The sequence below is a fragment of the Oncorhynchus gorbuscha genome, unplaced genomic scaffold, assembly GCF_021184085.1.
Source record: "Oncorhynchus gorbuscha isolate QuinsamMale2020 ecotype Even-year unplaced genomic scaffold, OgorEven_v1.0 Un_scaffold_4496, whole genome shotgun sequence".
In the NCBI taxonomy this organism is placed as follows: Eukaryota; Metazoa; Chordata; class Actinopteri; order Salmoniformes; family Salmonidae; genus Oncorhynchus; species Oncorhynchus gorbuscha.
In genome coordinates this window covers 803-23,135 of record NW_025748498.1, presented here as the reverse complement: position 1 = coordinate 23,135, position 22,333 = coordinate 803, and the positions used below count along the sequence as shown (strand labels likewise).

The 22,333-nt window shown below is 43.3% G+C and overlaps 9 non-coding genes across 9 annotated transcripts; all 9 read right to left on the bottom strand.

Moving 5' to 3' along the window:
- Positions 1–1,864: 1,864 nt before the first annotated feature.
- On the bottom strand, positions 1,865–1,946 carry trnas-gcu. Its single transcript has one exon. It is a non-coding gene; the product is annotated as a tRNA-Ser (tRNA).
- A 2,588-nt stretch (positions 1,947–4,534) lies between these two features.
- On the bottom strand, positions 4,535–4,616 carry trnas-gcu. Its single transcript has one exon. It is a non-coding gene; the product is annotated as a tRNA-Ser (tRNA).
- Positions 4,617–5,090: 474 nt separating this feature from the next.
- trnas-gcu lies at positions 5,091–5,172 on the bottom strand. The gene has a single exon. It is a non-coding gene; the product is annotated as a tRNA-Ser (tRNA).
- Positions 5,173–5,647: 475 nt separating this feature from the next.
- Positions 5,648–5,729, bottom strand: trnas-gcu. The gene has a single exon. It is a non-coding gene; the product is annotated as a tRNA-Ser (tRNA).
- A 1,566-nt stretch (positions 5,730–7,295) lies between these two features.
- trnas-gcu lies at positions 7,296–7,377 on the bottom strand. The gene has a single exon. It is a non-coding gene; the product is annotated as a tRNA-Ser (tRNA).
- A 2,079-nt stretch (positions 7,378–9,456) lies between these two features.
- trnas-gcu lies at positions 9,457–9,538 on the bottom strand. Its single transcript has one exon. It is a non-coding gene; the product is annotated as a tRNA-Ser (tRNA).
- Positions 9,539–11,105: 1,567 nt separating this feature from the next.
- On the bottom strand, positions 11,106–11,187 carry trnas-gcu. Its single transcript has one exon. It is a non-coding gene; the product is annotated as a tRNA-Ser (tRNA).
- Positions 11,188–12,727: 1,540 nt separating this feature from the next.
- Positions 12,728–12,809, bottom strand: trnas-gcu. Its single transcript has one exon. It is a non-coding gene; the product is annotated as a tRNA-Ser (tRNA).
- Positions 12,810–20,304: 7,495 nt separating this feature from the next.
- Positions 20,305–20,386, bottom strand: trnas-gcu. The gene has a single exon. It is a non-coding gene; the product is annotated as a tRNA-Ser (tRNA).
- Between the last annotated feature and the right edge of the window lie 1,947 nt (positions 20,387–22,333).

Genomic DNA, 22,333 nt, shown 5'->3' with positions numbered 1-22,333 from the left:
TGGACTGTCATAGAAGACAGGTTCATAAGGCATTCATAACCCACATAGGCCTCAGGTTGAATTTAGAGGTGCAGGCAATATATTCCTATGGGGAGAAAAACAATGCAAACTGTTTGAAGTAAACACCTTCTTGTAACTGTTAAGGGTTAATGCCACACGGTCAAGGTTAGGCTTGCACGGATCGGGAGGACCTCAGGAACGTACCTGAGGTCGAATTGTGCTTCTCACCCTAACGGTTCTCTCACTGTCACCCAAAAGCAAATGACATTGAGGGCCAGCCTTCCTTTTGCGCCTTCTTTTTTTCAAGGTCGCTGCACTCAGAGCGAGCGAAGGGTCAAGCGGGGCGTCTCGTTGAACTCTGCACAGCCTGGAGATTATGTTTATGCCATTGCCTGCTCTCTGTGTCTTTGAGAACCGCACTTTTCACTCCATCCTTGCTGTGTGTGCGTGTGAGAGCTTTTCTTTGACATCTGTTGGGAGAAATGACTGATTTACAGTTCATGAGGGTTAACTAGTCACACATATGAAGTTTTGAAAAGATCTGACCTTTTTTAACCCATGGAAACTGCCACTGTGACACCATTAAAGGCACTTCCGGTTTGCACAGGAAGCTATAAATAAACCCATATCATGATTGGGGTATGCCTTTACATAATCCTGAGTTTTAAGTCTTTACGTTAAGAACTGAGTTATTTACGGAGGGTTTAGTGAGTGTGTGTTATTTCAGAAAATCATAGAAAATCACAGAAATCTCGCAGAGCTCCGCAGCACACTTTAAAAAGATTCGTAAGAACACCCTGCAACTGGATCTGTAACCGTTGAAAAAAAAACACCTATCCGTGAACATCACCAAGGTGTCGTTGTATGATTTCTCTTAAATGACGATAGATAAATGGCTGGTTCTTTTTTTATTGACACCGGAGGCTCCTTGACTTTGACGTGAAGTGGAAAAATAATTTCTCTATTTTCATTTTGGACCTTTAATGGCCATAACTCAAAAACCGTTTGAGGCCTGGACGCCATGTTGTTCGGGGCCAACTGCCCATTATGCCGCCCCTACGCTCACCGAGTTTCGGCTTCTAAATATTTTCAGTTTTCGAGATAAGGCCCCGTCGTGAATCGTGATGTTTTGTCCAATAGCAATATGATTGCTTATGCCCTCTTGTGGGAATTTCCGGGACAGCGGAAAAATGACCTAAATCTTATTATTTTTGTAAAACGGAAACCGAATGTCCGACAAAGTTCATTTGATGACTTCCTGGTAGGTCCGGCCCTGCCGCTCGGCCCGACGCCGTCCGCGAATTTTAGAAACGATTTCGGACGTCTAGTAAGGGACCGTACATTTGCAATATGGACTTTCTCACTAACCATACAGGTACTGCCGAAATCTTCCCTTAAGGTATGTAATACCTACGTGGCAAATGAGCTTAAAAACTGTAGTTGCTGTATCGAAACCCTTGAATGAAATCTATGAAAGTTAGGCAGAGCAATGGCAGGGCCATGTGTCGATCCCATCGAGACATTTAACAAATCTGTTGTCAGGCAGAGTTGTCTCAAGTGCTTGATGCGGTGTGGGTTCAAATCCCACCATTGAGTTTGCTCTTGGAAAAGCTATTCTTCAATACATGAATCTTATCAGTTTCTCTAGGATTGTGGAGGGATTCTATATTCATGTGGGGCCATGCAAGAGAGGAAATATGTTTTGTGAAGAGGTTGGTGTTTTGATCCACACATGTAGTTCATCGCCTTCACCACCAAGATACCAATTCCTGTGCTCTCGCGGTGGAATATAGAATCTTAACAGTGTTTGTGAAAGTCAAAATCTTCCAATGCCATAATACAGTACAGAATTGTACCGGTTACACGATGAGGATGGGATTCAAACCCATGCATGCAGAGCACAATGGATTAGCAGTCCATCGCCTTAACCACTCGGCCACCTCATCATGTAATACCTACGTGGCAAATGACCTTAAAAAACTGTAGTTGCTGTATCGAACCCTTGAATGAAATCTATGAAAGTTAGGCAGAGCAATGGCAGGGCCAAGTGTCGATCCCATCGAGACATTTAACAAATCTGTTGTCAGGCCGAGTTGTCTCAAGTGCTTGATGCGGTGTGTTGAGGTGTCGGTTCAAATACCAGCATTGAGGTTGCCCTTGGAAAAGCTATTCTTCAATACATGAATTTTATCAGTTTCCCTAGGATTGTGGAGGGATTCTATATTCATGTGGGGCCATGCAAGAGAGGAAGTATGTTTTGTGAAGAGGTTGGTGTTTTGATCCACACATGTAGTTCATCGCCTTCACCACTAAGATACCAATTCCTGTGCTCTCACGGTGGCAGTCGGCCATCTTACCAGTGTTTGTGAAAGTCAAAATCTTCCAATGCCATAATAATGTACAGAATTATACTGGTTACACGATGAGGATGGGATTTGAACCCATGCATGCAGAGCACAATGGATTAGCAGTCCATCGCCTTAACCACTCGGCCACCTAATACCTACGTTGCAAATGAGCTTAAAAAACTGTAGTTTCTGTATCAAAACCCTTGAATGAAATCTATGAAAGTTAGGCAGAGCAATGGCATTGACATGTGTCGATCCCATCGAGACATTTAACAAATATGTTGTCAGGCCGAGTTGCCTCAAATGCTTGATGTGGTGTGTTGAGGTGTCGGTTCAAATACCAGCATTGAGGTTCCCCTTGGAAAAGATATTCTTCAATACATGAATCTTATCAGTTTCTCTAGGATTGTGGAGGGATTCTATATTCATGTGGGGCCATGCAAGAGAGGAAATATGTTTTGTGAAGAGGTTGTTGTTTTGATCCACACATGTAGTTCATCGCATTCACCACTAAGATACCAATTCCTGTGCTCTCGCGGTGGCAGTCAGCCATCGAACCAGTGTTTGTGAAAGTCAAAATCTTCCAATGCCATAATTAAGTACAGAATTATACTGGTTACACGATGAGGATGGGATTTGAAACCATGCATGCAGAGCACAATGGATTAGCAGTCCATCGCCTTAACCACTCGGCCACCTCATCATGTAATACCTGCGTGGCAAATGAGCTTAAAAAACTGTAGTTGCTGTATCGAAACCCTTGAATGAAATCTATGAAAGTTAGGCAGAGCAATGGCATTGACATGTGTCGATCCCATCGAGACATTTAACAAATCTGTTGTCAGGCCGAGTTGCCTCAAATGCTTGATGCGGTGTGTTGAGGTGTCGGTTCAAATACCAGCATTGAGGTTGCCCTTGGAAAAGATATTCTTCAATACATGAATCTTATCAGTTTCTCTAGGATTGTGGAGGGATTCTATATTCATGTGGGGCCATGCAAGAGAGGAAATATGTTTTGTGAAGAGTTTTGATCCACACATGTAGTTCATCGCATTCACCACTAAGATACCAATTCCTGTGCTCTCGCGGTGGCAGTCGGCCATCTTACCAGTGTTTGTGAAAGTCAAAATCTTCTAATGCCATAATAAAGTACAGATTTGTACTGGTTACACGATGAGGATGGTATTCGAACCCATGCATGCAGAGCACAATGGATTAGCAGTCCATCACCTTAACCACTCGGCCACCTCGGCCATGTGTCAATCCCATCGAGACATTTAACAAATCTGTTGTCAGGCCGAGTTGTCTCAAGTGCTTGATGCGGTGTGTTGAGGTGTCGGTTCAAATACCAGCATTGAGGTTGCCCTTGGAAAAGCTATTCTTCAATACATGAATCTTATCAGTTTCTCTAGGATTGTGGAGGGATTCTATATTCATGTGGGGCCATGCAAGAGAGGAAGTATGTTTTGTGAAGAGGTTGGTGTTTTGATCTACACATGTAGTTCATCGCCTTCACCACTAAGATACCAATTCCTGTGCTCTCGCGGTGGCAGTCGGCCATCTTACCAGTGTTTGTGAAAGTCAAAATCTTCCAATGCCATAATAAAGTACAGAATTGTACTGGTTACAAGATGAGGATGGGATTCAAACCCATGCATGCAGAGCACAATGGATTAGCAGTCCATCACCTTAACCACTCGGCCACCTCATCATGTAATACCTACGTGGCAAATGAGCTTAAAAACTGTAGTTGCTGTATCGAAACCCTTGAATGAAATCTATGAAAGTTAGGCAGAGCAATGGCAGGGCCATGTGTCGATCCCATCGAGACATTTAACAAATCTGTTGTCAGGCCGAGTTGCCTCAAATGCTTGATGCGGTGTGTTGAGGTGTCGGTTCAAATACCAGCATTGAGGTTGCCCTTGGAAAAGATATTCTTCAATACATGAATCTTATCAGTTTCTCTAGGATTGTGGAGGGATTCTATATTCATGTGGGGCCATGCAAGAGAGGAAGTATGTTTTGTGAAGAGGTTTGTTGTTTTGATCCACACATGAAGTTCATCGCCTTCACCACTAAGACAGCAAGTCCTGTGCTCTCGCGGTGGCAGTCGGCCATCTTACCAGTGTTTGTGAAAGTCAAAATCTTCCAATGCCATAATAAAGTACAGAATTGTACTGGTTACACGATGAGGATGGGATTCGAACCCATGCATGCAGAGCACAATGGATTAGCAGTCCATCGCCTTAACCACTCGGCCACCTCATCATGTAAAACCTACGTGGCAAATGAGCTTAAAAACTGTAGTTACTGTATCGAAACCCTTGAATGAAATCTGTGAAAGTTAGGCAGAGCAATGGCAGGGCCATGTGTCGATCCAATCGAGACATTTAACAAATCTGTTGTCAGGCCGAGTTGCCTCAAATGCTTGATGCGGTGTGTTGAGGTGTCCGTTCAAATACCAGCATTGAGGTTGCCCTTGGAAAAGCTATTCTTCAATACATGAATCTTATCAGTTTCTCTAGGATTGTGGAGGGATTCTATATTCATGTGGGGTCATGCAAGAGAGGAAGTATGTTTTGTGAAGAGGTTGGTGTTTTGATCCACACATGTAGTTCATCGCCTTCACCACTAAGATACCAATTCCTGTGCTCTCGCGGTGGCAGTCGGCCATCTTACCAGTGTTTGTGAAAGTCAAAATCTTCCAATGCCATAATAAAGTACAGAATTGTACTGGTTACACGATGAGGATGGGATTCGAACCCATGCATGCAGAGCACAATGGATTAGCAGTCCATCGCCTTAACCACTCGGCCACCTCATCATGTGATACCTACGTGGCACATGACCTTAAAAAACTGTAGTTGTTGTATCGAAACCCTTGAATGAAATCTATGAAAGTTAGGCAGAGCAATGGCATTGACATGTGTCGATCCCATCGAGAAATTTAACAAATCTGTTGTCAGGCCGAGTTGCCTCAAATGCTTGATGCGGTGTGTTGAGGTGTCGGTTCAAATACCAGCATTGAGGTTGCCCTTGGAAAAGCTATTCTTCAATACATGAATCTTATCAGTTTCTCTAGGATTGTGGAGGGATTCTATATTCATGTGGGGTCATGCAAGAGAGGAAGTATGTTTTGTGAAGAGGTTGGTGTTTTGATCCACACATGTAGTTCATCGCCTTCACCACTAAGATACCAATTCCTGTGCTCTCGCGGTGGCAGTCGGCCATCTTACCAGTGTTTGTGAAAGTCAAAATCTTCCAATGCCATAATAAAGTACAGAATTGTACTGGTTACACGATGAGGATGGGATTCGAACCCATGCATGCAGAGCACAATGGATTAGCAGTCCATCGCCTTAACCACTCGGCCACCTCATCATGTAAAACCTACGTGGCAAATGAGCTTAAAAAACTGTAGTTGCTGTATCGAAACCCTTGAATGAAATCTATGAAAGTTAGGCAGAGCAATGGCATTGACATGTGTCGATCCCATCCAGACATTTAACAAATCTGTTGTCAGGCCGAGTTGCCTCAAATGCTTGATGCGGTGTGTTGAGGTGTCGGTTCAAATACCAGCATTGAGGTTGCCCTTGGAAAAGATATTCTTCAATACATGAATCTTATCAGTTTCTCTAGGATTGTGGAGGGATTCTATATTCATGTGGGGCCATGCAAGAGAGGAAGTATGTTTTGTGAAGAGGTTGGTGTTTTGATCCACACATGTAGTTCATCGCCTTCACCACTAAGATACCAATTCCTGTGCTCTCGCGGTGGAATATAGAATTTTACCAGTGTTTGTGAAAGTCAAAATCTTCCAATGCCATAATAAAGTACAGAATTGTACTGGTTACACGATGAGGATGTGATTCGAACCCATGCATGAAGAGCACAATGGATTAGCAGTCCATCGCCTTAACCACTCGGCCACCTCATCATGTAATACCTATGTGGCAAATGACCTTAAAAACTGTAGTTGCTGTATCGAAACCCTTGAATGAAATCTATGAAAGTTAGGCAGAGCAATGGCAGGGCCATGTGTCGATCCCATCGAGACATTTAACAAATCTGTTGCCAGGCCGAGTTGTCTCAAGTGCTTGATGCGGTGTGTTGATGTGTCGGTTCAAATACCAGCATTGAGGTTGCCCTTGGAAAAGCTATTCTTCAATACATCAATCTTATCAGTTTCTCTAGGATTGTGGAGGGATTCTATATTCATGTGGGGCCATGTAAGAGAGCAAGTATGTTTTGTGAAGAGGTTGGTGTTTTGATCCACACATGTAGTTCATCGCCTTCACCACTAAGATACCAATTCCTGTGCTCTCGCGGTGGCAGTCGGCCATCTTACCAGTGTTTGTGAAAGTCAAAATCTTCCAATGCCATAATAAAGTACAGAATTGTACTGGTTACACGATGAGGATGGGATTCAAACCCATGCATGCAGAGCACACCTTAACCACTCGGCCACCTCATCATGTAATACCTACGTGGCAAATGAGCTTAAAAACTGTAGTTGCTGTATCGAAACCCTTGAATGAAATCTGTGAAAGTTAGGCAGAGCAATGGCAGGGCCATGTGTCGATCCAATCGAGACATTTAACAAATCTGTTGTCAGGCCGAGTTGCCTCAAATGCTTGATGCGGTGTGTTGAGGTGTCCGTTCAAATACCAGCATTGAGGTTGCCCTTGGAAAAGCTATTCTTCAATACATGAATCTTATCAGTTTCTCTAGGATTGTGGAGGGATTCTATATTCATGTGGGGTCATGCAAGAGAGGAAGTATGTTTTGTGAAGAGGTTGGTGTTTTGATCCACACATGTAGTTCATCGCCTTCACCACTAAGATACCAATTCCTGTGCTCTCGCGGTGGAATATAGAATTTTACCAGTGTTTGTGAAAGTCAAAATCTTCCAATGCCATAATAAAGTACAGAATTGTACTGGTTACACGATGAGGATGGGATTCGAACCCATGCATGCAGAGCACAATGGATTAGCAGTCCATCGCCTTAACCACTCGGCCACCTCATCATGTAATACCTATGTGGCAAATGACCTTAAAAAACTGTAGTTGCTGTATCGAAACCCTTGAATGAAATCTATGAAAGTTAGGCAGAGTAATGGCAGGGCCATGTGTCGATCCCATCGAGACATTTAACAAATCTGTTGCCAGGCCGAGTTGTCTCAAGTGCTTGATGCGGTGTGTTGATGTGTCGGTTCAAATACCAGCATTGAGGTTGCCCTTGGAAAAGCTATTCTTCAATACATCAATCTTATCAGTTTCTCTAGGATTGTGGAGGGATTCTATATTCATGTGGGGCCATGTAAGAGAGCAAGTATGTTTTGTGAAGAGGTTGGTGTTTTGATCCACACATGTAGTTCATCGCCTTCACCACTAAGATACCAATTCCTGTGCTCTCGCGGTGGCAGTCGGCCATCTTACCAGTGTTTGTGAAAGTCAAAATCTTCCAATGCCATAATAAAGTACAGAATTGTACTGGTTACACGATGAGGATGGGATTCAAACCCATGCATGCAGAGCACACCTTAACCACTCGGCCACCTCATCATGTAATACCTACGTGGCAAATGAGCTTAAAAACTGTAGTTGCTGTATCGAAACCCTTGAATGAAATCTGTGAAAGTTAGGCAGAGCAATGGCAGGGCCATGTGTCGATCCAATCGAGACATTTAACAAATCTGTTGTCAGGCCGAGTTGCCTCAAATGCTTGATGCGGTGTGTTGAGGTGTCCGTTCAAATACCAGCATTGAGGTTGCCCTTGGAAAAGCTATTCTTCAATACATGAATCTTATCAGTTTCTCTAGGATTGTGGAGGGATTCTATATTCATGTGGGGTCATACAAGAGAGGAAGTATGTTTTGTGAAGAGGTTGGTGTTTTGATCCACACATGTAGTTCATCGCCTTCACCACTAAGATACCAATTCCTGTGCTCTCGCGGTGGCAGTCGGCCATCTTACCAGTGTTTGTGAAAGTCAAAATCTTCCAATGCCATAATAAAGTACAGAATTGTACTGGTTACACGATGAGGATGGGATTCAAACCCATGCATGCAGAGCACACCTTAACCACTCGGCCACCTCATCATGTAATACCTACGTGGCAAATGAGCTTAAAAACTGTAGTTGCTGTATCGAAACCCTTGAATGAAATCTGTGAAAGTTAGGCAGAGCAATGGCAGGGCCATGTGTCGATCCAATCGAGACATTTAACAAATCTGTTGTCAGGCCGAGTTGTCTCAAGTGCTTGATGCGGTGTGCTGAGGTGTCGGTTCAAATCCCGCCATTGAGGTTGCCCTTGGAAAAGCTATTCTTCAATACATGAATCTTATCAGTTTCTCTAGGATTGTGGAGGGATTCTATATTCATGTGGGGCCATGCAAGAGAGGAAATATGTTTTGTGAAGAGTTTTGATCCACACATGTAGTTCATCGCATTCACCACTAAGATACCAATTCCTGTGCTCTCGCGGTGGCAGTCGGCCATCTTACCAGTGTTTGTGAAAGTCAAAATCTTCCAATGCCATAATAAAGTACAGAATTGTACTGGTTACACGATGAGGATGGGATTCGAACCCATGCATGCAGAGCACACCTTAACCACTCGGCCACCTCATCATTTAATACCTACGTGGCAAATGAGCTTAAAAACTGTAGTTGCTGTATCGAAACCCTTGAATGAAATCTATGAAAGTTAGGCAGAGCAATGGCAGGGCCATGTGTCGATCCCATCGAGACATTTAACAAATCTGTTGTCAGGCAGAGTTGCCTCAAATGCTTGATGCGGTGTGTTGAGGTGTCGGTTCAAATACCAGCATTGAGGTTGCCCTTGGAAAAGCTATTCTTCAATACATGAATCTTATCAGTTTCTCTAGGATTGTGGAGGGATTCTATATTCATGTGGGGTCATGCAAGAGAGGAAGTATGTTTTGTGAAGAGGTTGGTGTTTTGATCCACACATGTAGTTCATCGCCTTCACCACTAAGATACCAATTCCTGTGCTCTCGCGGTGGCAGTCGGCCATCTTACCAGTGTTTGTGAAAGTCAAAATCTTCCAATGCAATAATAAAGTACAGAATTGTACTGGTTACACGATGAGGATGGGATTCGAACCCATGCATGCAGAGCACAATGGATTAGCAGTCCATCGCCTTAACCACTCGGCCACCTCATCACGTAAAACCTACGTGGCAAATGAGGTTAAAAAACTGTAGTTGCTGTATCGAAACCCTTGAATGAAATCTATGAAAGTTAGGCAGAGCAATGGCATTGACATGTGTCGATCCCATCCAGACATTTAACAAATCTGTTGTCAGGCCGAGTTGCCTCAAATGCTTGATGCGGTGTGTTGAGGTGTCGGTTCAAATACCAGCATTGAGGTTGCCCTTGGAAAAGATATTCTTCAATACATGAATCTTATCAGTTTCTCTAGGATTGTGGAGGGATTCTATATTCATGTGGGGCCATGCAAGAGAGGAAGTATGTTTTGTGAAGAGGTTGGTGTTTTGATCCACACATGTAGTTCATCGCCTTCACCACTAAGATACCAATTCCTGTGCTCTCGCGGTGGAATATAGAATTTTACCAGTGTTTGTGAAAGTCAAAATCTTCCAATGCCATAATAAAGTACAGAATTGTACTGGTTACACAATGAGGATGTGATTCGAACCCATGCATGCAGAGCACAATGGATTAGCAGTCCATCGCCTTAACCACTCGGCCACCTCATCATGTAATACCTATGTGGCAAATGACCTTAAAAACTGTAGTTGCTGTATCGAAACCCTTGAATGAAATCTATGAAAGTTAGGCAGAGCAATGGCAGGGCCATGTGTCGATCCCATCGAGACATTTAACAAATCTGTTGCCAGGCCGAGTTGTCTCAAGTGCTTGATGCGGTGTGTTGATGTGTCGGTTCAAATACCAGCATTGAGGTTGCCCTTGGAAAAGCTATTCTTCAATACATCAATCTTATCAGTTTCTCTAGGATTGTGGAGGGATTCTATATTCATGTGGGGCCATGCAAGAGAGCAAGTATGTTTTGTGAAGAGGTTGGTGTTTTGATCCACACATGTAGTTCATCGCCTTCACCACTAAGATACCAATTCCTGTGCTCTCGCGGTGGCAGTCGGCCATCTTACCAGTGTTTGTGAAAGTCAAAATCTTCCAATGCCATAATAAAGTACAGAATTGTACTGGTTACACGATGAGGATGGGATTCAAACCCATGCATGCAGAGCACACCTTAACCACTCGGCCACCTCATCATGTAATACCTACGTGGCAAATGAGCTTAAAAACTGTAGTTGCTGTATCGAAACCCTTGAATGAAATCTGTGAAAGTTAGGCAGAGCAATGGCAGGGCCATGTGTCGATCCAATCGAGACATTTAACAAATCTGTTGTCAGGCCGAGTTGCCTCAAATGCTTGATGCGGTGTGTTGAGGTGTCCGTTCAAATACCAGCATTGAGGTTGCCCTTGGAAAAGCTATTCTTCAATACATGAATCTTATCAGTTTCTCTAGGATTGTGGAGGGATTCTATATTCATGTGGGGTCATGCAAGAGAGGAAGTATGTTTTGTGAAGAGGTTGGTGTTTTGATCCACACATGTAGTTCATCGCCTTCACCACTAAGATACCAATTCCTGTGCTCTCGCGGTGGCAGTCGGCCATCTTACCAGTGTTTGTGAAAGTCAAAATCTTCCAATGCCATAATAAAGTACAGAATTGTACTGGTTACACGATGAGGATGGGATTCGAACCCATGCATGCAGAGCACAATGGATTAGCAGTCCATCGCCTTAACCACTCGGCCACCTCATCATGTGATACCTACGTGGCAAATGAGCTTAAAAACTGTAGTTGCTGTATCAAAACCCTTGAATGAAATCTATGAAAGTTAGGCAGAGCAATGGCAGGGCCATGTGTCGATCCAATCGAGACATTTAACAAATCTGTTGTCAGGCCGAGTTGCCTCAAATGCTTGATGCGGTGTGTTGAGGTGTCGGTTCAAATACCAGCATTGAGGTTGCCCTTGGAAAAGCTATTCTTCAATACATGAATCTTATCAGTTTCTCTAGGATTGTGGAGGGATTCTATATTCATGTGGGGCCATGCAAGAGAGGAAGTATGTTTTGTGAAGAGTTTGGTGTTTTGATCCACACATGTAGTTCATCGCCTTCACCACTAAGATACCAATTCCTGTGCTCTCGCGGTGGCAGTCGGCCATCTTACCAGTGTTTGTGAAAGTCAAAATCTTCCAATGCCATAATAAAGTACAGAATTGTACTGGTTACACGATGAGGATGGGATTCGAACCCATGCATGCAGAGCAAAATGGATTAGCAGTCCATCGCCTTAACCACTCGGCCACCTCATCATGTAATACCTATTGGCAAATGACCTTAAAAAACTGTAGTTGCTGTATCGGAATGAAATCTTGAAAGTTAGGCAGAGCAATGGCAGGGCCATGTGTCTGATCCCATCGAGACATTTAACAAATCTGTTGTCAGGCCGAGTTGCCTCAAGTGCTTGATGCGGTGTGTTGATGTGTCGGTTCAAATACCAGCATTGAGGTTGCCCTTGGAAAAGCTATTCTTCAATACATCAATCTTATCAGTTTCTCTAGGATTGTGGAGGGATTCTATATTCATGTGGGGCCATGCAAGAGAGCAAGTATGTTTGTGAAGAGGTTGGTGTTTTGATCCACACATGTAGTTCATCGCCTTCACCACTAAGATACCAATTCCTGTGCTCTCGCTGTGGCAGTCGGCCATCTTACCAGTGTTTGTGAAAGTCAAAATCTTCCAATGCCATAATAAAGTACAGAATTGTACTGGTTACACAATGAGGATGGGATTCGAACCCATGCATGCAGAGCATTTAACCACTCGGCCACCTCATCATGTAATACCTACGTGGCAAATGAGCTTAAAAACTGTAGTTGCTGTATCAAACCCTTGAATGAAATCTTGAAAGTTAGGCAGAGCAATGGCAGGGCCATGTGTCGATCCCATCGAGACATTTAACAAATCTGTTGTCAGGCCGAGTTGCAAATGCGGTGTGTTGAGTGTCGGTCAAATCCCAGCATTGAGGTTGCCCTTGGAAAAGATATTCTTCAATATATGAATCTTATCAGTTTCTCTAGGATTGTGGAGGATTCTATATTCATGTGGGGCCATGCAAGAGAGGAAGTATGTTTTGTGAAGAGGTTGGTGTTTTGATCCACACATGTAGTTCATCGCCTTCACCACTAAGATACCAATTCCTGTGCTCTCGCGGTGGCAGTCGGCCATCTTACCAGTGTTTGTGAAAGTCAAAATCTTCCAATGCCATAATAAAGTACAGAATTGTACTGGTTACACAATGAGGATGGGATTCGAACCCATGCATGCAGAGCACAATGGATTAGCAGTCCATCGCCTTAACCACTCGGCCACCTCATCATGTGATACCTACGTGGCAAATGACCTTAAAAACTGTAGTTGTTGTATCGAAACCCTTGAATGAAATCTATGAAAGTTAGGCAGAGCAATGGCAGGGCCATGTGTCGATCCAATCGAGACATTTAACAAATCTGTTTTCAGGCCGAGTTGCCTCAAATGCTTGATGCGGTGTGTTGAGGTGTCGGTTCAAATACCAGCATTGAGGTTGCCCTTGGAAAAGCTATTCTTCAATACATGAATCTTATCAGTTTCTCTAGGATTGTGGAGGGATTCTATATTCATGTGGGGCCATGCAAGAGAGGAAGTATGTTTTGTGAAGAGTTTGGTGTTTTGATCCACACATGTAGTTCATCGCCTTCACCACTAAGAGCAGTGATAGTTGTACATTTCCATCACTCGTTGTGTTGATTTCATCATCTCCGTTAGGTGATGTTTTTTCACTATAGAATCGTATTGTAAGTGCACGTGCATTTGCAATATGTTTCAATGTGCATTTACCATATGAAATTTGACATGCTCAAAAATGCAAAATTGACTGGTCTGATGAACACAGGATGGCCGAGCAGTGAGAGTTGTACCTTTCCATCACTCGTTGTGTTGATTTCATCATGTCCATTTGTTTATGTTTTCTCACTTTTGCAAAATCACTGTGCATTTGCAATATGGTTCAATGGGCATGTACCATCACGATTTTGTCATGCTATAAAAATGCTGCAGGAATGCAAAATTGACTGGCCTGATGAACACAGGATGGCCTGGCAGTGATAGTTGTTCCTTTCCATCACTCGTTGTGTTGATTTCATCATGTCCATTTGGTGATGTTTTTCACTATAGAATCATATTGCAAATGCACGTGCATTGTTGTGCAACTGGTAACCCAAAAATAAAAATATGGTTGTAAATGCATTTACCGGGACTCCTATTATCCATGCCCGCTATGGGAGTACCCTACTACGGCTCTCTATCTATGGGGGCAGTCCTGAGTGCTTTATGGACTGTTTAAAATATTCTGATGGATACGCATTGTTGTGCAACTGGTGATTGAAAATAGGCACCTGGTAACCCAAAAATGAAAATATGGTTGTGAATGCATTTACCGGTCATTCTGATATTAATGCCCGCTATGGGAACACAGGATGGCCGGGCAGTGATAGTTGTTCCTTTCCATCACTCGTTGTGTTGATTTCATCATGTCCATTAGGTGATGTTTTTTCACTATAGAATCATATTGCAAGTGCACGTGCATTTGCAATGTGGTTCAATGGACAATTACCATATGAAATTTGACATACTCAAAAATCCTGCAGACATGCAAAATTGACTGGCCAGATGAACACAGGATGGCCGAGCAGTGAGAGTTGTACCTTTCCATCACTCGTTGTGTTGATTTCATCATGTCCATTTGTTTATGTTTTCTCACTTTTGCAAAGTCACTGTGCATTTGCAATATGGTTCAATGGGCAGGTACCATCACGAATTTGTCATGCTATAAAAATCCTGCAGGAATGTGAAATTGACTGGCCCGATGAACTCGGGATGGCTGGGCAGTGATTCTGGTTCATCTCAATGGCTCGTTAGGGTTGATTTCAGAATGTCACTTTTGGTGATGGTACCTCACTGTTTAAACATATTGCAAATGGACAAGAGTCACCAGCAAGTCACCGTCCATCAGTCAATTAGATATCATTCTGACACCAAACTGATACAAACTGACACTAAACCCACTTTTTCCAACCTGTTTCGTAGCCAACTATCACATACTTCAGAGCTGGCCCAAAATTCACAACGCCTTTGGTTCAAACCATAAAAAAAACATAAAACACGTAGTTACGTTCTAGCTGCGGGTCCATTTCTTATGTTACTTGTAGGCCTAGCTGAGGCGACCCCGAATCCCAAGTTTCGGCTCGATCGGTCATTTGGTGTCCGAGCAAAACCCTAATTGGTACTGAAAATCCACTTTTTTCCATGACTTGCTACGGGGTCCTTGAGTGAGCTATCGGACAGAAACGTTGGGGTCTGTCTATATGGGCCGAGACGGTCGCAATGCACCTAGTCTTGTGTCTCTGAGACATTTCTAAATGTCGCCATTTTCGTAATGGTCAAAATGAATTGAAGTCATTGCAAATGTACGAAGCTGTTTCTCGGTCCGAGAACCGTCTAGAGCCACGTAACTCACCACGCACTATCGACCTGAGGTCTAGAACAGGATTCTAAAGTTTCGGAACTCTAGGTCTGACGGTTCTTTAAAAGTTCCAACAAGGTTAACTAATGCAGGCAGTGTATGTCTCTACGCACCCCAATGGGTCCCTACTTCCAAGCTGTGTGTATGTGTGATTTAGTTTTCCTTTGAAATTTTATGGGAAAATGACTGATTTACAGTTCATGGGGGTTGCCTAATCACACATATGAAGTTTTGGACAGATCTGACTTTTTTAACCCCTCGAAACAGCCCCTGAGACACCAATTAAGGCACTTCCGGTTGGCACAGGAAGCTATAAGTCAACACATATCCTCACTGGGCTATGCTTTACAGAATCCTGAGTTTTAAGTCCTTACGTTAAGAATTGACTGATTTACACAGGGTTAAATGCACTGTCTATCAAACTGCAGGCAGGTAATGGAAAAACACTTTTAGGGTGATTTTAACCACTTCCGGTTGGTCCAGGAAGCTTAGAATCAACACAGGTAGACCTCATACTGGCCTGATGGACTGTTACCAAAGACAGGTTCATACGGCATTCATAACCCATATAGACTTCAGGTTGAATTTAGGGGTAAAGGCAATGTATTCCTATGGGGAGAGAAGTCAATGCAAACTCTTTGAAGTAAACACCTTATTTTAACTATTAAGGGTTAATGCCACACGGTCAACGTTAGGCTTGCACGGATCGGAAGGACCTTAGGAACATACCTGAGGTCGAATTGTGCTTCTCACCCTAACGGTTCTCTCACTGTCACCCAAAAGCAAATGACGTTGTGGGGCAGGCTTCATTTTGGGCCTAATTTTCTAATGGTCGCTGCGCTTAGACCGAGCGAGCTACGGTCAAGCGGGATATCTCGTTGAACTCGGCACGACCTAGAGATTATGTTTATGCCATTGCCTGCTCTCTGTGTCTTTGAGAACCACACTTTTTCACTCCATCCTTGCTGTGTGTGCGTGTGAGAGCTTTTCTTTGACATCTGTTGGGAGAAATGACTGATTTACAGTTCATGAGGGTTACCTAGTCACACATATGAAGTTTTGAAAAGATCTGACCTTTTTAACCCTTGGAAACTGCCACTGTGACACCATTAAAGGCACTTCCGGTTGGCACAGGAAGCTATAAGTAAACCCATGTCTTGATTGACATAGAAACTTACAGAATCCTGAGTTTTAAGTCTTTAAGTTAAGAATTGACTGATCTACGATCTACACAGTGTTGAATGCAGTCATTTTCACCTTTGAAGGTTATGTACATCAAAACTCCTTTTGGGTCAATTTAACCACTTCCGGTTGATCCAGGAAGCTTAGAATCGACACAGGTAGACCTCATAGTGGTCTGATGGACTGTCATAGAAGACAGGTTCATTAGGCATTCATAACCCACATAGGCTTCAGGTTGAATTTAGAGGTGCAGGCAATGTATTCCTATGGGGAGAGAAGTCAATGCAAACTCTTTGATGTAAACACCTTCTTTTAGCTGTTAAGGGTTAATGCCACAGGGTCAAGGTTAGGCTTGCACGGATCGGGAGGACCTTAGGAACGTACCTGAGGTCGAATTGTGCTTCTCACCCTAACGGTTCTCTCACTGTCACCCAAAAGCAAATGACATTGAGGGCCAGACTTCCTTTTGCGCCTTCTTTTTTTCAAGGTCAGCGAGCTACGGTCAAGCGGGGCGTCTCGTTGAACTCGGCACAGCCTGGAGACTATGGTGATGCCATTTTTTGTGTTGATTTCAGAATGCCATTTTGGTGATGGTCCCTCTCCATTTAAACATATTGCAAATGTACAAAAGTCAACTAGCAAGTCAGTGTCCATCAGTCAATTAGATGTCATTTTGACACCAAACTGATACCAATTGACACCAAACCCACTTTTTCCAACTCATTTAGAAGCCAACTATCATATATGTCAGAGCAGGCCCATAATTCACAGCACCTTTAGTTTAAAACATAATAAAAATATAAAACACATAGTTAAGTTCTAGCTGCGGGTCCAGGTCGGACATTATGTGAAGGCCTATGTGAGGCGACCCCGAATCCCGAGTTTCGGCTCGATAGGTCCTTCGGTGCCCGAGTAAAACCCTAATTGGTGCTGAAAATCCACTTTTTTCCATGCCTTGCTATGGGGTCCTTGAATGAGCTATCGGACCGAAACGTTGGGGTCCGTCTCTATGGGCCGAGCCGGTTTCAATGCACCTAGTCTTGTGTCTCTGAGACTTTTCTAAATGTCGCCATTTTCGTAATGGTCAAAATGAATTGAAGTCATTGCAAATGTACGAGGCTATTTCTCGGTCCGAGAACCTTCTAGAGCCACCTAACTCACCACGCACTATCGACCCGAGGTCTAGAACAGGTTTCTAAAGTTTCGGAACTCTAGGTCTGACGGTTCTTTTTTAGCTCGAACAAAGCTAACTATTGGAGGCACTGTCTGTCTCTACAAACCCCAATACGTCCCTCCTTCCAAGTTGTGTGTCTGTGTGATTTAGTTTTCCTTTGAAATTTTATGGGAAAAATGACTGATTTACAGTTCATGGGGGTTGCCTAATCACACATATGAAGTTTTGGACAGATCTGACTTTTTTAACCCCTCGAAACAGCCCCTGAGACACCAATTAAGGCACTTCCGGTTGGCACAGGAAGCTATAAGTCAACACATATCCTCACTGGGCTATGCTTTTACAGAATCCTGAGTTTTAAGTCCTTACGTTAAGAATTGACTGATTTACACAGGGTTGAATGCACTGTCTATCAAACTGCAGGCAGGTAATGGAAAAACACTTTTAGGGTGTTTTTAACCACTTCCGGTTGGTCCAGGAAGCTTAGAATCAACACAGGTAGACCTCATACTGGCCTGATGGACTGTTACCAAAGACAGGTTCATACGGCATTCATAACCCATATAGACTTCAGGTTGAATTTAGGGGTGCAGGCAATGTATTCCTATGGGGAGAGAAGTCAATGCAAACTCTTTGAAGTAAACACCTTCTTTTAACTATTAAGGGTTAATGCCACACGGTCAACGTTAGGCTTGCACGGATCAGGAGGACCTTAGGAACATACCTGAGGTCGAATTGTGCTTCTCACCCTAACGGTTCTCTCACTGTCACCCAAAAGCAAATGACGTTGTGGGGCAGGCTTCATTTTGGGCCTAATTTTCTAATGGTTGCTGCGCTTAGACCGAGCGAGCTACGTTCAAGCGGGATATCTCGTTGAACTCGGCACGGCCTAGAGATTATGTTTATGCCATTGCCTGCTCTCTGTGTCTTTGAGAACCACACTTTTCACTCCATCCTTGCTGTGTGTGCGTGTGAGAGCTTTTCTTTGACATCTGTTGGGAGAAATGACTGATTTACAGTTCATGAGGGTTAACTAGTCACACATATGAAGTTTTGAAAAGATCTGACCTTTTTAACCCATGGAAACTGCCACTGTGACACCATTAAAGGCACTTCCGGTTGGCACAGGAAGCTATAAATAAACCCATATCATGATTCGGGTATGCCTTTACATAATCCTGAGTTTTAAGTCTTTACGTTAAGAACTGAGTTATTTACGGAGGGTTTAGTGAGTGTGTGTTATTTCAGAAAATCATAGAAAATCACAGAAATCTCGCAGAGCTCCGCAGCACACTTTAAAAAGATTCGTAAGAACACCCTGCAACTGGATCTGTAACCGTTGAAAAACAAAACACCTATACGTGAACATCACCAAGGTGTCGTTGTACGATTTATCTTAAATGACGATAGATAAATGGCTGGTTCTTTTTTTATTGACACCGGAGGCTCCTTGACTTTGACGTGAAGTGGAAAAATAATTTCTCTATTTTCATTTTGTACCTTTAATGGCCATAACTCAAAAACCGTTGAGGCCTAGACGCCATGTTGTTCGGGGCCAACTGCCCATTATGCCGCCCCTACGCTCACCGAGTTTCGGCTTCTAAATATTTTCAGTTTTCGAGATAAGGCCAAGTCGTGAATCGTGATGTTTTGTCCAATAGCAATATGATTGCTTATGCCCTCTTGTGGGAATTTCCGGGACAGCGGAAAAATGACCTACCTAAATCTTATTATTTTTGTAAAACGGAAACCGAATGTCCGACAAAGTTCATTTGATGACTTCCTGGTAGGTCCGGCCCTGCCGCTCGGCCCGAAGCCGTCCGCGAATTTTAGAAACGATTTCGGACGTCTAGTAAGGGACCGTACATTTGCAATATGGACTTTCTCACTAACCATACAGGTACTGCCGAAATCTTCCCTTAAGGTATGTAATACCTACGTGGCAAATGAGCTTAAAAAACTGTAGTTGCTGTATCGAAACCCTTGAATGAAATCTATGAAAGTTAGGCAGAGCAATGGCAGGGCCATGTGTCGATCCAATCGAGACATTTAACAAATCTGTTGTCAGGCCGAGTTGCCTCAAATGCTTGATGCGGTGTGTTGAGGTGTCGGTTCAAATCCCACCATTGAGGTTTCCCTTGGAAAAGCTATTCTTCAATACATGAATCTTATCAGTTTCTCTAGGATTGTGGAGGGATTCTATATTCATGTGGGGCCATGCAAGAGAGGAAGTATGTTTTGTGAAGAGGTTGGTGTTTTGATCCACACATGTAGTTCATCGCCTTCACCACTAAGATGCCAATTCCTGTGCTCTCGCGGTGGCAGTCGGCCATCTTACCAGTGTTTGTGAAAGTCAAAATCTTCCAATGCCATAATAAAGTACAGAATTGTACTGGTTACACGATGAGGATGGGATTCGAACCCATGCATGCAGACCACAATGGATTAGCAGTCCAGCGCCTTAACCACTCGGCCACCTCATCATGTAATACCTACGTGGCAAATGAGCTTAAAAACTGTAGTTGCTGTATCGAAACCCTTGAATGAAATCTATGAAAGTTAGGCAGAGCAATGGCAGGGCCATGTGTCGATCCAATCGAGACATTTAACAAATCTGTTGTCAGGCCGAGTTGCCTCAAATGCTTGATGCGGTGTGTTGAGGTGTCGGTTCAAATCCCACCATTGAGGTTGCCCTTGGAAAAGCTATTCTTCAATACATGAATCTTATCAGTTTCACTAGGATTGTGGAGGGATTCTATATTCATGTGGGGCCGTGCAAGAGAGGAAGTATGTTTTGTGAAGAGGTTGGTGTTTTGATCCACACATGTAGTTCATCGCCTTCACCACCAAAATACCAATTCCTGTGCTCTCGCGGTGGCAGTCGGCCATCTTACCAGTGTTTGTGAAAGTCAAAATCTTCCAATGCCATAATAAAGTACAGAATTGTACTGGTTACACGATGAGGATGGGATTCGAACCCATGCATGCAGAGCACAATGGATTAGCAGTCCATCGCCTTAACCACTCGGCCACCTCATCATGTGATACCTACGTGGCAAATGAGCTTAAAAACTGTAGTTGCTGTATCAAAACCCTTGAATGAAATCTATGAAAGTTAGGCAGAGCAATGGCAGGGCCATGTGTAGATCCAATCGAGACATTTAACAAATCTGTTGTCAGGCCGAGTTGCCTCAAATGCTTGATGCGGTGTGTTGAGGTGTCGGTTCAAATCCCACCATTGAGGTTGCCCTTGGAAAAGCTATTCTTCAATACATGAATCTTATCAGTTTCTCTAGGATTGTGGAGGGATTCTATATTCATGTGGGGCCATGCAAGAGAGGAAGTATGTTTTGATCCACACATGTAGTTCATCGCCTTCACCACTAAGATACCAATTCCTGTGCTCTCGCGGTGGCAGTCGGCCATCTTACCAGTGTTTGTGAAAGTCAAAATCTTCCAATGCCATAATAAAGTACAGAATTGTACTGGTTACACGATGAGGATGGGATTCGAACCCATGCATGCAGAGCAAAATGGATTAGCAGTCCATCGCCTTAACCACTCAGCCACCTCATCATGTAATACCTACGTGGCAAATGAGCTTAAAAAACTGTAGTTGCTGTATCGAAACCCTTGAATGAAATCTATGAAAGTTAGTCAGAGCAATGGCATTGACATGTGTCGATCCAATCGAGACATTTAACAAATCTGTTGTCAGGCCGAGTGCCTCAAATGCTTGATGCGGTGTGTTGAGGTGTCGGTTCAAATCCAGCATTGAGGTTGCCCTTGGAAAAGATATTCTTCAATATATGAATCTTATCAGTTTCTCTAGGATTGTGGAGGGATTCTATATTCATGTGGGGCCATGCAAGAGAGGAAGTATGTTTTGTGAAGAGGTTGGTGTTTTGATCCACACATGTAGTTCATCGCCTTCACCACTAAGATACCAATTCCTGTGCTCTCGCGGTGGCAGTCATCTTACCAGTGTTTGTGAATGTCAAAATCTTCCAATGCCATAATAAAGTACAGAATTGTGGTTACACAATGAGGATGGGATTCAACCCATGCATAGAGCACAATGGATTAGCAGTCCATCGCCTTAACCACTCGGCCACCTCATCATGTGATACCTACGTGGCAAATGACCTTAAAAACTGTAGTTGCTGTATCGAAACCCTTGAATGAAATCTATGAAAGTTAGCAGAGCAATGGCAGGGCCATGTGTCGATCCACCGAGACATTTAACAAATCTGTTTTCAGGCCGAGTTGCCTCAAATGTTGATGCGGTGTGTTGAGGTGTCGGTTCAAATCCCACCATTGAGGTTGCCCTTGAAAAGATATTCTTCAATACATGAATCTTATCAGTTTCTCTAGGATTGTGGAGGGATTCTATATTCATGTGGGGCCATGCAAGAGAGGAAGTATGTTTTGTGAAGAGGTTGGTGTTTTGATCCACACATGTAGTTCATCGCCTTCACCACTAAGAGCAGTGATAGTTGTACATTTCCATCACTCGTTGTGTTGATTTCATCATCTCCGTTAGGTGATGTTTTTCACTATAGAATCATATTGTAAGTGCACGTGCATTTGCAATATGTTTCAATGCATTTACCATATGAAATTTGACATGCTCAAAAATGCAAAATTGACTGGTCTGATGAACACAGGATGGCCGAGCAGTGATAGTTGTACATTTCCATCACTCGTTGTGTTGATTTCATCATGTCCATTTGTTTATGTTTTCTCACTTTTGCAAAGTCACTGTGCATTTGCAATATGGTTCAATGGGCATGTACCATCACGATTTTGTCATGCTATAAAAATGCTGCAGGAATGCAAAATTGACTGGCCTGATGAACACAGGATGGCCTGGCAGTGATAGTTGTTCCTTTCCATCACTCGTTGTGTTGATTTCATCATGTCCATTTGGTGATGTTTTTTCACTGTAGAATCATATTGCAAATGCACGTGCATTGTTGTGCAACT